This window comes from Mandrillus leucophaeus, unplaced genomic scaffold, assembly GCF_000951045.1.
Source record: "Mandrillus leucophaeus isolate KB7577 unplaced genomic scaffold, Mleu.le_1.0 Scaffold813, whole genome shotgun sequence".
Taxonomy (NCBI): domain Eukaryota; kingdom Metazoa; phylum Chordata; class Mammalia; order Primates; family Cercopithecidae; genus Mandrillus; species Mandrillus leucophaeus.
In genome coordinates, this window is record NW_012108842.1 from 636,732 (window position 1) to 648,596 (window position 11,865).

Here is an 11,865-nt window from a genome sequence, read left to right on the forward strand (position 1 = left end):
ATTCACAGGTCAGGGATAGGAAAGCTTGTTTGGATAACTGATAACGAAATCATCAAATTTCATTTATGCTGCTGGGATATGTTAACGGGAGAATAATGAAATGCATTAAATGGCCATATAAAATAAATATATTTATATATTATATTTTTATTGTTTTATTTCAACTTTTATTTCAAGTTCAGAGATACATGTGCAGGATGTGCATGTTTATTACATAGGTAAAGAACACTCTTCTATATAAACAAATACAATTATATGGAATATATGTGTGCATGTCAGAAAAAAAAAGAAACACTGAGCAACATCCTTGTCAAAAATTGCAAAACAAATTTTATTTTGACTACTGAAGTAGGGGATAGCGACTGCAATATGAACTGAATTCAACCCCAACTAAGACAAAGGTTAACTGAGACTTTTAAAGAAAATCTGTTTGTGAATAAAATGGAAATATGAGGAAATAAAAATAAGGAAACCAAAAAGAGAGTAGTTGGCTATATGGAAATAGAAAATTACATAAAGATTAAGTGTACATGATTGATTATTAGACAAGATGAGTTAGACAGGGTAATTTTGCAATTTGGCAGGATCACATTTTATTGAGCAAAGCCTCAGCATGAAGGCTAGGGTCACCTTTCAGGACAAATCCATGACATAGCACACGTAAAAGCTTGACTAAACTTAGCCAACTCTCTTAGCATGGTGTTTAGCAAGTTCTTTGTGTTAAATGGGTGTTTCCAATTCATATCCTTCATGAAATGCCATATATTTTCTTATGAAAATTTTCTTTATTTTAAAACTCCAGATAGTCATAACTGGTTTCCTATGTAAAACTATGCAACCTGGTAAAATGTTTGGTCAGAAAGACTGAAGATATTTTCCACATGAGACCTTGACTAACTTGAGTTACTATTTTTGCTTTAGTAATGACAATTTGCAATTGGGTAGTAATACATAAAAGAAAAGAAAAGGCTAGTTCCCTTTAGTCAGGAATTATCGATATGGTCCAGCAGGTTTAGTCCAGTCCCTCTAGATTATAATGTTACACGATTTCTCTACTGCAATAAGATCTCACATTTCTTGTCCTTACCTTGTCAAGTATGATATCTCCACCTACTTTAATGCCTGGAATACTGAGGATATACAAACCAGAAATGTATATAATTATTTTACTTATTCTCTTCTCATAACATATTAAAAACTAAATTATAGGTGGAATAAGGAGCCAAATATCACATACAACAATTTTTAAAGTCTATGCTGGAGAAAACATAGTAAATGGCAAAAAGCTCTCCGATACCTATCTTCAACTGTTGTTCATTACAGGCTTTGGACTCAGAACAAGGTTGGAAAAGAAAATGACAGAGAAGAAGGGAACCAACTTAAGAGCAGTTCTTCTGTCTGACAAGAGTTGTGTCTTAAACAGTTGAAAGAAAGAAAGACATAATGATTATTTCTGGCACAAGAAATAGACTTTTATAGTACTCTTCTCTAGGAGAAACTGTTGTAGCAATAATTGGTAATAAAATGAATTATTATAATGTCTAGAAAAGAAATATACAGTAAATATTTTACTTTACTACACTTTGAACATATAGTCATGCCACTAGAAAGAAATAAATAACAAAGTACAAGAAAGAAAAGTGTAATGTACTAGTGCTTTTTATAGAAATGTCTTCTTTATAAAAGGGGAAATCTTATAGATAAATGTTAGTCTGGGGAAATAATGTAACTCAACGTGTACTACACAAACTAAATTTTAGACTATTTATATTTTCTTAATGAAACAACTTCTGAAAATGCATCAAGAACCTTGCCAAAATAGATCTTCTTTGCCATTCGTAGACCATAGAGCCAGATACAAAAATCTATGTCTATTCATGAGTTATCAAAGAATACTTTCATTTGTTTTCATATTGAGAAATCTTTTCACATAAAATACTATGTACACATATAGTTAGGAAAGTATGTGAATGTGAAAGTTTACATGAGACTCATAAAATCACATAGTATATGAAATTCCAAAAATGTCAATATTGTGCATGTGTCTGTTTCTTTGAGATTGATTCTAAAAGCTTTTAAATATCTCAGGAGTTAACAAAATTTAAACACAGAAACTCTAATCACCTAGAATCATTGAATTGAAATAATATTCTTCATCTTCGTGATCATGTTTTTCTATAAAATAATGATGAAAGCAACATGTGAAGCTGAATCTGTTTGTGTCAAGGACAAATGGTTTATGTAGTTTTCTGAATTAATATCTATGCAGAAGGCAGTGTTTCTTAAAAGATAAAACAAATGTGCTAATTAGAAGTTTCCTTCTTATATTCTTTAAGTATATTCTTTAATAGTCTTAAATATATTCTTTAACATACAAATTCTTAAAACCCAATAATAATTATAAAAATTACTGAATAACAGTAAAGATTACGGTCTTAGAAGGGATATGTCTTCTAGCATCTAACACCTCACAATCACTACAGTGTTCTGTATTGATGAAGCTTAACATTCAACTAGCTGGCAAAGGAGGAATGTTTACAGGATCCAGATTCAGTATCATAAAGTTATATTTGCACCCAGGGGACAATAAATTGAAAACTCATAAAGCATACATTTTCAAATTTTTCATTTGTTATCATTCTAAAAGTTGTGTTCCTTCTGACACTGAATCTTGGAAAAATTTGAATGAGTAAGAGGCATGGCTTTCTTTTTAAAATAACATTTTTGAAAGTGGGGGCATGTAGAGGTTCTGAGAAAGATGACTTAGAGTTGGCCCACTGGGTTCACCGCCCACCCCCTCCCCCCAGTGGTCACTTCCCTAATGTCCAAATGTATAATAAGAATTGGCGTACTAGCAGGTTGGATTTTTTATTTCAGTAGTAGCTAACTCAGACTTGGTTAGAGGAAGTTTTGCCGTGCTGGACCCATGCATACCCTTAGCCTATCACCACTCTATTCATACTCCCAAAAATCAACACTGGAGTAGCCAGGTATTTGGTGCTTTACCTATAATGGATACTAACCATCACCAATTCAAGCATATCAAGATGTCTTATTGATTTCATTGCAAGTTCCTAATTATTAGCCTCAATAATCACTTTTTGGGTTTGTGATCCAGTGTGAATTTCATTCATGTACTGCACTGATTTTTTCAAGTGACATTTTTCTATAGATTTGTCTTTGGTATAGAGACTTTATTTAAGGATGAATTTGTTCTTCATAAGAGATCTAGAATCCTGACTCATCATGACAGTGGCTCAGAGTGATTGTCTGAAACAAGATTGATAAAGGTCAGATAAACAAGTAAAAATTAATGAATAATCCTCAGTCAGATAAGGTGAACTTTGCTGTTGGATTAATCCATCATAATGAGGACATGCAGGTTGCAAGAGTTAAGACAGAATGAAATACAACTTGAGACAACCACATTGAATCAGGTTATAAATGTTTGATCAAAGCATATAATGAGTAGTTAAGACCAAGAAAACAACTAGAAACAAGAGAGTTTTGGGAAAAAAACGGTAATCAGAAAATTTCTAATGTAAGGTGCTAACAAGTAATGCTTTTAGGTTTTAACCTGTTTACTGACAATTTCTAGAGCATTAGGTGATTTCTGTTGGGGGCTCTACCAGTCATGCATTTGGTTTCATTTTATTTCATGCACTCAACCATCATTTCATATATAATTAGGGATCCCATTTCTGATTTCAGAAATATCTGATGTTTTTTTATTCATCCTTCTCACCTCATCCCATTCTTGTTTTAAATTAGTGATACTTGCATCTGTGAACATTTGAATCATGCTTTTTTAAATATCTCATTTTGTTCAGGCATGGTGGTTCACATCTGTAATCCCAACACTGTGAGATGTTGAAATAGGACGATTGACCCCAGGAGTTTGAGATCAGCCTGGACAACCTAATGAGAGCTCATCACTACAAAAAATTAAAATACTTGTTGGGTGCGGTGTCATGCATCTGTGGTCCCAGCCACTTGGGGGACTGAGGTGAAAGCATCACTTGAGCTTCGGAGGTTGAGGCTGAAGTGAGCTGTGATCACACCATTGCACTCCAGCCTGGACAACGGAGTGAGAGAGTCACTTGAGCATGGTAGGTTGAGGCTGCAGGGAGCCCTGAACACAGCACTGCATTTCATTCAGCCTGGACGATGGAATAACACCTTATCTTTAAAAATACATATATAAATTAAAATCAAAGCCTTATTCTGATTATGTCCTCTATCTACAGTCCTTGGTTGAAAATCTTCCAACTGTGTATCACTGGTTATTTCCTCATACGGTTTTCTTGAAGAAATCTTCAACATGGGTTGTTTTCTGCAACATTTCTCATATTCTCTATTGTAAGAGAATCCCTTCACAATATTGAAAATTGCCTCCGTTGCAGTCTAGGGAGCTCTCCAGTTACACACATATTTTATTTTATTTTATTTTATTTTATTTTATTTTATTTTATTTTATTTTATTTTATTTTATTTTAACAAAAGTAACTTCACTCTGTACATTTTTGTTTCTTACTTCAAGGTACTGTGTCTCATTTGGTTTCCTCCCAAAAGTCACTTTTTCATAATTTTCACAAGCATCTATTCATCGAATTCCCTCCAATTTTAACAATTGGTGGGCATTCTTCCTTCATTTTATACTAGGCTATATAAGTCTTTTGACATCATTTTTTAATGCATGTATATGTGTCTGGAGCAGAATAAGTTGGAAAAAGTTGAGTCACTTATGATCACCACAGTATACTACGTCATTTAATTTATTAGAGTCTAGTTTTTAGGACACCTATTTCATGTATAAAAATCTATGAGTAAATATTTTAAAATGCTTAATGAATGATTCAGTAGTTATAAAACTATAAATTCACATACATTTTATGATTTTATTGTGTTTTTAATGTCCATATGTAATGAATTTCATAGTTGCTTAGAGGCTTCTGTTGACCAAATCAATAGCTTAAATTTGTGGAATTTTGAGAGATCACTGCAAATACTTTGACATTCTTATTAAACTGTGGTCCCTCCTCTTGAAATGTGGCAAGGTTTGTGGCTTGCTTAGCAAATAAATTATAGTGAAAGTGACAGCATAATTTTGAAGACTGTGTTAGAAAAGGCAGTACATTATCTTCATCTCTCTGTCTCTGTCTGTCTGTCTCTGTCTTCTACTTACACTTTTTTCCTTCTTTCTTTCTCCTTCTCTTTCTTTCTCTTTTTCTCCCTGTATACACTTTGGAGCCCAGTGTCACACACAAAGTCCTGATGATAAAGGACAATTTCAAGGAGAGATGCAAAGAGGAGACTAAAAAGTCATGATTATTCATTCTCACAGGAATTTGGATCTTTTGACATCAATTACCAAGTATGTGAATGAATGACCTTCAGATGATTACCTCCCCAGCCACCATATGAAAGTAATGGCCTGAGAAACACTGTGTATGAACCACCTGACTGAGGCTACCCAATACTCACGCTATGGGAGTTTTAATAAAACGCTTGCTGTTTTTCAAAATACCCACAATTGAGGGTAGTTTGTTATAAAGTGAGAAATAACTGCAAGGATATTTCTTTATTGTATTATGTTTATTATACTTTAAGTTCTGGGATACATGTGCAAAACATGCAAGATTGCTACATAGGTATACGTGTGCTATGGTTGTTTGCTGCACCCATCAACCTGCCACCTATATTAGGTATTTCCCCCACCTCATGACAGGCACCATTGTGTGATGTTTCCCTCCCTGTGTAAATGTGTTCTCATTGTTCAACTCCCACTTATGAGTGAGAAGATGCAATGTTAGGTTCTCTGTTCTTGTGATAGTTTGCTGAGAATGATGGTTCTAGTGTCATCCATGTCCATGCAAAGGACCTGTACTCATCCTTTTGTATGTGTGCATAGCATTCTATAGTATATATGTGCAACATTTTCTTTATCCAGTCTACAATTAATGGACATTTGGGTTGGATCCAAGTCTTTGCTCTTGTGAACAGTGTCACAATAAACATATGTATGCATGTGTCTTATAGAATGATGTATAATCCTTTGTGTATATGTCCAGTAATAGGATTGCTGGGTCAAATGGTATTTCTAGTTCTAGATCCTTGAGAAATCACCACACTGTCTTCAACAAAGGTTGAATAAATTTACACTCCCACCAACGTGTAAAAGCATTCCTATTTCTCCACATCCTCTTCAGCATCAGTTGTTTCATGACTTTTTAATGATCACTATTCTAACTGGTGTGAGATGGTATTTCCTTGTGGTTTTGATTTTAGATTACAAAAATGTTTCCCATTCTCTAGGTTGCCTGTTCACTCTGATGATAGTTTCTTTTCCTATGCAGAAGCTCTTTAGTTTAATTAGATCCCATGTGTCTATTTTGGCTTTTGTTGCTATTGCTTTTGGTGTTTTAGTCATGAAGACTTTCCCACGCCTATGTCCTAAATAGTATTGCCTAGGTTTTCTTCTAGGATTTTTATGATTTTAGGTCTTATGTTTAAGTCTTTAGTCCATCTTGAGTTAATTTTGTATAAAGTATAAAGAAGAGTTCCAGTTTCAGTTTTCTGCATGTGGCAAGCCAGTTTTCCCAGCACCTTTTATTAATTAGGGAATATTTTCCCCATTGCTTGTTTTTGTCAGGTTTGTCAAAGATCAGATGGTTGTATATGTGTGGTGTTATTTATGAGGTTTCTGTTCTGTTCCATTGGTCTATATATCTGTTTTGGTACCAGTACCATGCTGTTTTGGTTACTGTACAATTATAATATGGTTTGAAGTCAGGTACCATGATACCTCCAGCTTTGTTCCTTTTGCTTAGGTTTGTCTTGCTTCTGCAGGCTTTTTTTGGGGGGTTCCATATGAAGTTTAAAGTAGTTTACTTTTTTCCAATTCTGAGAAGACAATCAATGATAGCTTGATGGCAATAGCATTGAATTTATAAACTACTTTTATAAAGTAGTTTATAAAAGTACTGTTTCTTCCTATCCATGAACATGGAATGCTTTTCCATTTATTTGTGTCCTGTCTTATGTTCTTAAGCAGTGGTTTGTAGTTCTCCTTGAAGTGGTCATTCACACCCTTTGCAAGTTGTATTCATAAGTATTTTATTCTCTTTGTATCAATTGTGAATGGGAGTTCACTCATGATTTGGCTCTCTGGTTGTTAAATCATTATTATTATTATTGGTGTAAAGGAATGCTTGTGATTTTTGCACATTAATTTTGTATCCTGAGACTTTGCTGAAGTTGCCTGTCAGCTTAAGGAGATTTTGGGCTGAGACAGTGGAGTTTTCTTAACATATAATCATGTCACCCGCAGAGACAATTTGACTTCCTCTTTTCCTATTTCAATACCCTTTATTTCTTTATCTTGCCTGATTTCCCTGTCCAGAACTTCTAATACTACGTTGCACAGAAGTGGTGAGTGAAGGCATCCTTGTCTTGCACTGATGTTCAAAGGGAATGCTTCCAGCTTTTGCCCATAAAATATGATACGGGCTGTGAGTTTATCATAAGTAATTCTTATTATTTTGAGATATGTTCCATCAATACCTAGTTTAATGAGAGTTGTTAGCATGAAGTGGTGTTGAATTTTGTCAATGGCCTTTTCTGCATCTATTGAGATAATAATTTTTTTTTTGGTTCTGTTTATGTCATGGATTATGTTTTTTGATTTTCGTAAGTTGAACCAGCCTGGCATCCAAAGTATGAAGCCGACTTGATTATGGTGGATAAGCTTTTTGATGTGTTGCTGGATTTGTGTTGCCAGTATTTTATTTAGGATTTTCACATCGATCTTGATGAGGGATAATCACCTGAAATTTCCTTTTTTTTGTTGTGGTTCTGCCAGGTTTTGGTGTCAGGATGATGCTAGCCTCATAAAATGAGTTATGGAGGATTCCTTTTTTTTCTATGTTTGGAATAGTTTCAGAAGGAGTGATACCGTCTTCTTTTTGTACCTCTGGTAGAATTCACCTGTGAATCCATCTGGTCCTGAACTCTTTTTGGTTGGTAGGCTATTAATTACTGTCTCAATTTCAGAACTTGTTTTTTCTTTCTCTTTTCTAGATGCTCTTAGGGGTTTAATTATGAAATAAGATGAATTCAGTTGACTATCTTTGATTCTAGTCGACTCCTGGGTCTTTGAGGAGTCCCTTCTGATTACTTTCTCCATGCCTGTGTGTCTTTTGTTAAATGTTGTGGCCATGCGTCCTACTCAGGAAGGGACCATAGATGGCACACAAAACCATAACTTTGACCTGTCAGCCCTAATCTGCTGTCTTTGCGCTTCCTGAAGTTCAGATGAAAGTGGGAATGCTACGTGCGTTGGAAGCTCTTGCAGATATGGTCCATCTGGCTATGGAAGGTGGGGACAAGTGAAGTTATTTGCCATGCTGTCGGTGTGTTATCAGGGCAATAGGAATCTGCAACGCCTAGTGACAAGTGGCCGTGGTTGGTGGAATGTCACACATCGTGCCATATGAGTGTTTCCTGGGGGTAACAGTAGGCTACACACTTTACCTGAACTCATACAAAGCAAGACTACTAGGCTGGAAGCTCTATCAGGTATTACTTGCCTGGTTACCAGTGACAGGTTCAGGTGGAATATGCTGTGCTATTCAGGTGTTTCCTGGTACAATAGGAATCTAAGCCCTCCAGCTGAGTTCACACAAAAAGGAGGCCACTTGGCTGGAAGCTCTAGCAAACATTGTCCATCTGGCTAACAGCAGCAGAATGGGTGAGGTTGTGTGCCATGCCATCTGGGTGTTTCCTGGGACAACAGGAAGCTGCACCCTTCTGCTGCATTCAAACAGAAGTGAAACTGCTGGACCAGAAGCTCTGGCAAGGATGATAGTAATACAAGTTGATTCTTAATTAATTAAAGTACATAGAGGAGCTGATCCAAAAAGACAAACACTTAAATCTCTCAGACTTTAAAAATATAGTCATATTCATTTTTCACAACATAGCATATTGTGACTGGTCTTTCTTGGTTTACTACATTTACTTATTATCCTCTGAAGTACATCTTTATACCTGAATTTTACCTAAGCTTCAGTCTTCCATTAACTTTGCATTCATTCTTAATTTTTGTAAACCACCATATTTTCTAGAAATTGGTGATTATATTCTAGAATCATTGTAGTCACCAAATCATATGAATACCTGCTTGACCTCTCTGGATAGGGTCAAGTTTCTCACATAAGCAAAATTTACTTTTATTTGGCATATACAATGTGAATATAATCATAAAACCTGACATTGGCTTTTGGTGTTATTAATAAGGTTTTTAATCCAATTTCTGTTTTTTACAGAAGTGATACAGCCATTCTCTAATCCTAGCATGTCTGAATTTTGTATATAACTTCGTAATGATATTTATTGTCAAATAATTTTAAATATTTAACTTTCTTCTAAGATATTTATTAATCTCAGCATCTTTTTTTTTTTTTTGCATTTTTTCCCTGTGAAGTGCCATTCTCACTATCAATTACTTCCAGAAAATCTGTTGTCACCTTGCCTATTTATGCAAAGCAAATCATTCTCCAGCTGTTGACTCTAATCCTTCCTCTGAAATAGGTTCTGCTAAGTAAATGAACCTGAGTCTCTGAGGCATTTGTTGTATCAAAGCATAACAACATTAATAGTAAAACAAAAAATACTGGGAAATATGAAATATCTGATCCTTTCTCCCTCTCTCAAAAATTTTGTCAGCCAGGTGTGGTGGCTCACACCTGTAATCCCAGCACTTTGGGATGACAAGACGGTTGGATCACTTGAGGTGAAGAGTTTGGGACCAGGGTGGACAACGTGGTAAAACCCCGTTCCTACTAAAAATACAAAAATTACCCAGGCATTATAGCACATGCCTGTAATCCCAGCTACTTGGGAGACTGATGTATAGAACATGTAGTGTTTGGTTTTCTGTTCTTGTGATAGTTTGCTGAGAATAATGGTTTCCAGCTGCCTCCATGTCCCTACAAAGGACAAAAACTCATCCTTTTTTATGGCTGCATTATATTTCATGGTGTATATGTGCCACATTTTCTTAATCCAGTCTGTCACTGATAGACATTTGGGTTGATTCCAAGTTTTTGCTATTGTGAATAGTGCTGCAATAAACATAAGTGTGCATGTGTCTTTAAAGCAACATGATTTATCATCCTTTGGGTATATACCCAGTGATGGGATGGCTGAGTAAAATGGTATTTCTAGTTCTAGATTTTTGAGGAATCATCGCACTGTTTTCCACAATGGTTGAACTAGTTTACAGTCCCACCAACAGTGTAAAAGTGTTCCTATTTCTCCACAACCTCTCCAGCACCTGTTGTTTCCTGACTTTTTAATGATTGCCATTCTAACTAATGTGAGATGGTATCTCATTCTGGTTTTGATTTGCATTTCTCTGATGGTCAGTGATGATGAACATTTTTTCATGTGTCTGTTAGCTGTATGAATGTCTTCTTTTGAGAAGTGTCTGTTCATATCCTTTGCCCACATTTTGATGGGATTGTTTGTTTTTATCTTGTAAATTTGTTTGGGTTCTTTATAGGTTCTGGATATTAGCCCTTTGTGAGATGAGTAGATTGCAAAAATCTTTTCCCATTCTGTAGGTTGCCTGTTCACTCTGATGGTAGCTTCTTTTGCTGTGCAGAAGCTCTTTAGTTTAATTAGATCCCATTTGTTTTTTGGCTTTTGTTGCCATTGCTTTTGGTGTTTTAGACATGAAATCCTTGCCCATGCCTGTGTCCTGAATGGTATTACCTATCTTTTCTTCTAGGGTTTTTTTTTTTTTTTTATGGTTTTAGGTCTAACATTAAATTTCTAATCCATCTTGTATTAATTTTCATATAAGGAGTCAGGAAAGAATCCAGTTTCACCTTTCTACTTATTTCTAGACAATTTTCCCAGCATTGTGTATTAAATAGGGAATCCTTTCCCCATTTCTTGTTTTTTCAGATTTCTCAAAGATCAGATAGCTGTAGATGTGTGGTATCATTTCTAAGGGCTCTGTTCTGTTCCACTGGTCTATATATCTGTTTTGGTACCAGTACCATGCTGTTTCAGTTACTGTAGCCTTGTAGTATAGTTTGAAGTAAGGTAGCATGATGCTTCCAGCTTTGTTCTTTTGGCTTAGAATTGTCTTGGCAATGCCGGGTCTTTTTTGGTTCCACATGAACTCTAAAGCAGTTTTTTCCTATTCTGTCAAGAAAGTCATTGGTAGCTTCATGAGAATGGCATTGAATCTATAAATTACCTTGGGCAGTATGGCCATTTTCACGATATTGATTCTTCCTATCCATGTGCATGGTATGTTCTTCCATTTGTTTGTGTCCTCTTTTATTTCACTGACCAGTGGTTTGTAGTTCTCCTTGAAGAGGTCCTTTACATCCCTTGTAAGTTGGTGATTTGTGATTGGTGATTGTTCATATTACTATTGTAATTGGTTCGGGGCATCACAAATTATGCCCATACAAGATGTTCAACTTAATAAATGGGTGTCAACTGAGTGCCCTACACATCAGTTGTTTCCTAATCTCTCTCCCACCCCTCAGGCCTATTTCCTGAGATACAGCAACATTGAAATTAAATCAGTTAATAAACTTACAAAGATCTCTAAGTAGAAGGGAGAGTACCACATCTTTCACTTTAAATCAAAAGCTAGAAATAATTAAGAAACATGAGAAATGCATGCTAATAGCTTGGAAAAATTAAAAGCTAGGCCTCTTGGATCAAATGGCCAAATTGTGATTTACACACACACACAAAAAAAAGATAAAACAATGTTCATGAAGGAAATTAGAAGTGTTACTCCAGTGAATGCCCAAATGGTTAAAAAAAAAAAAAAAAAAA

General features: G+C 35.3%; 1 pseudogene; it reads left to right on the forward strand.

The window, feature by feature from the left end:
• Positions 1-1,402, forward strand: part of LOC105530357 — a 36,443-nt pseudogene extending 35,041 nt beyond the window's left edge.
• Positions 1,403-11,865: the final 10,463 nt, after the last annotated feature.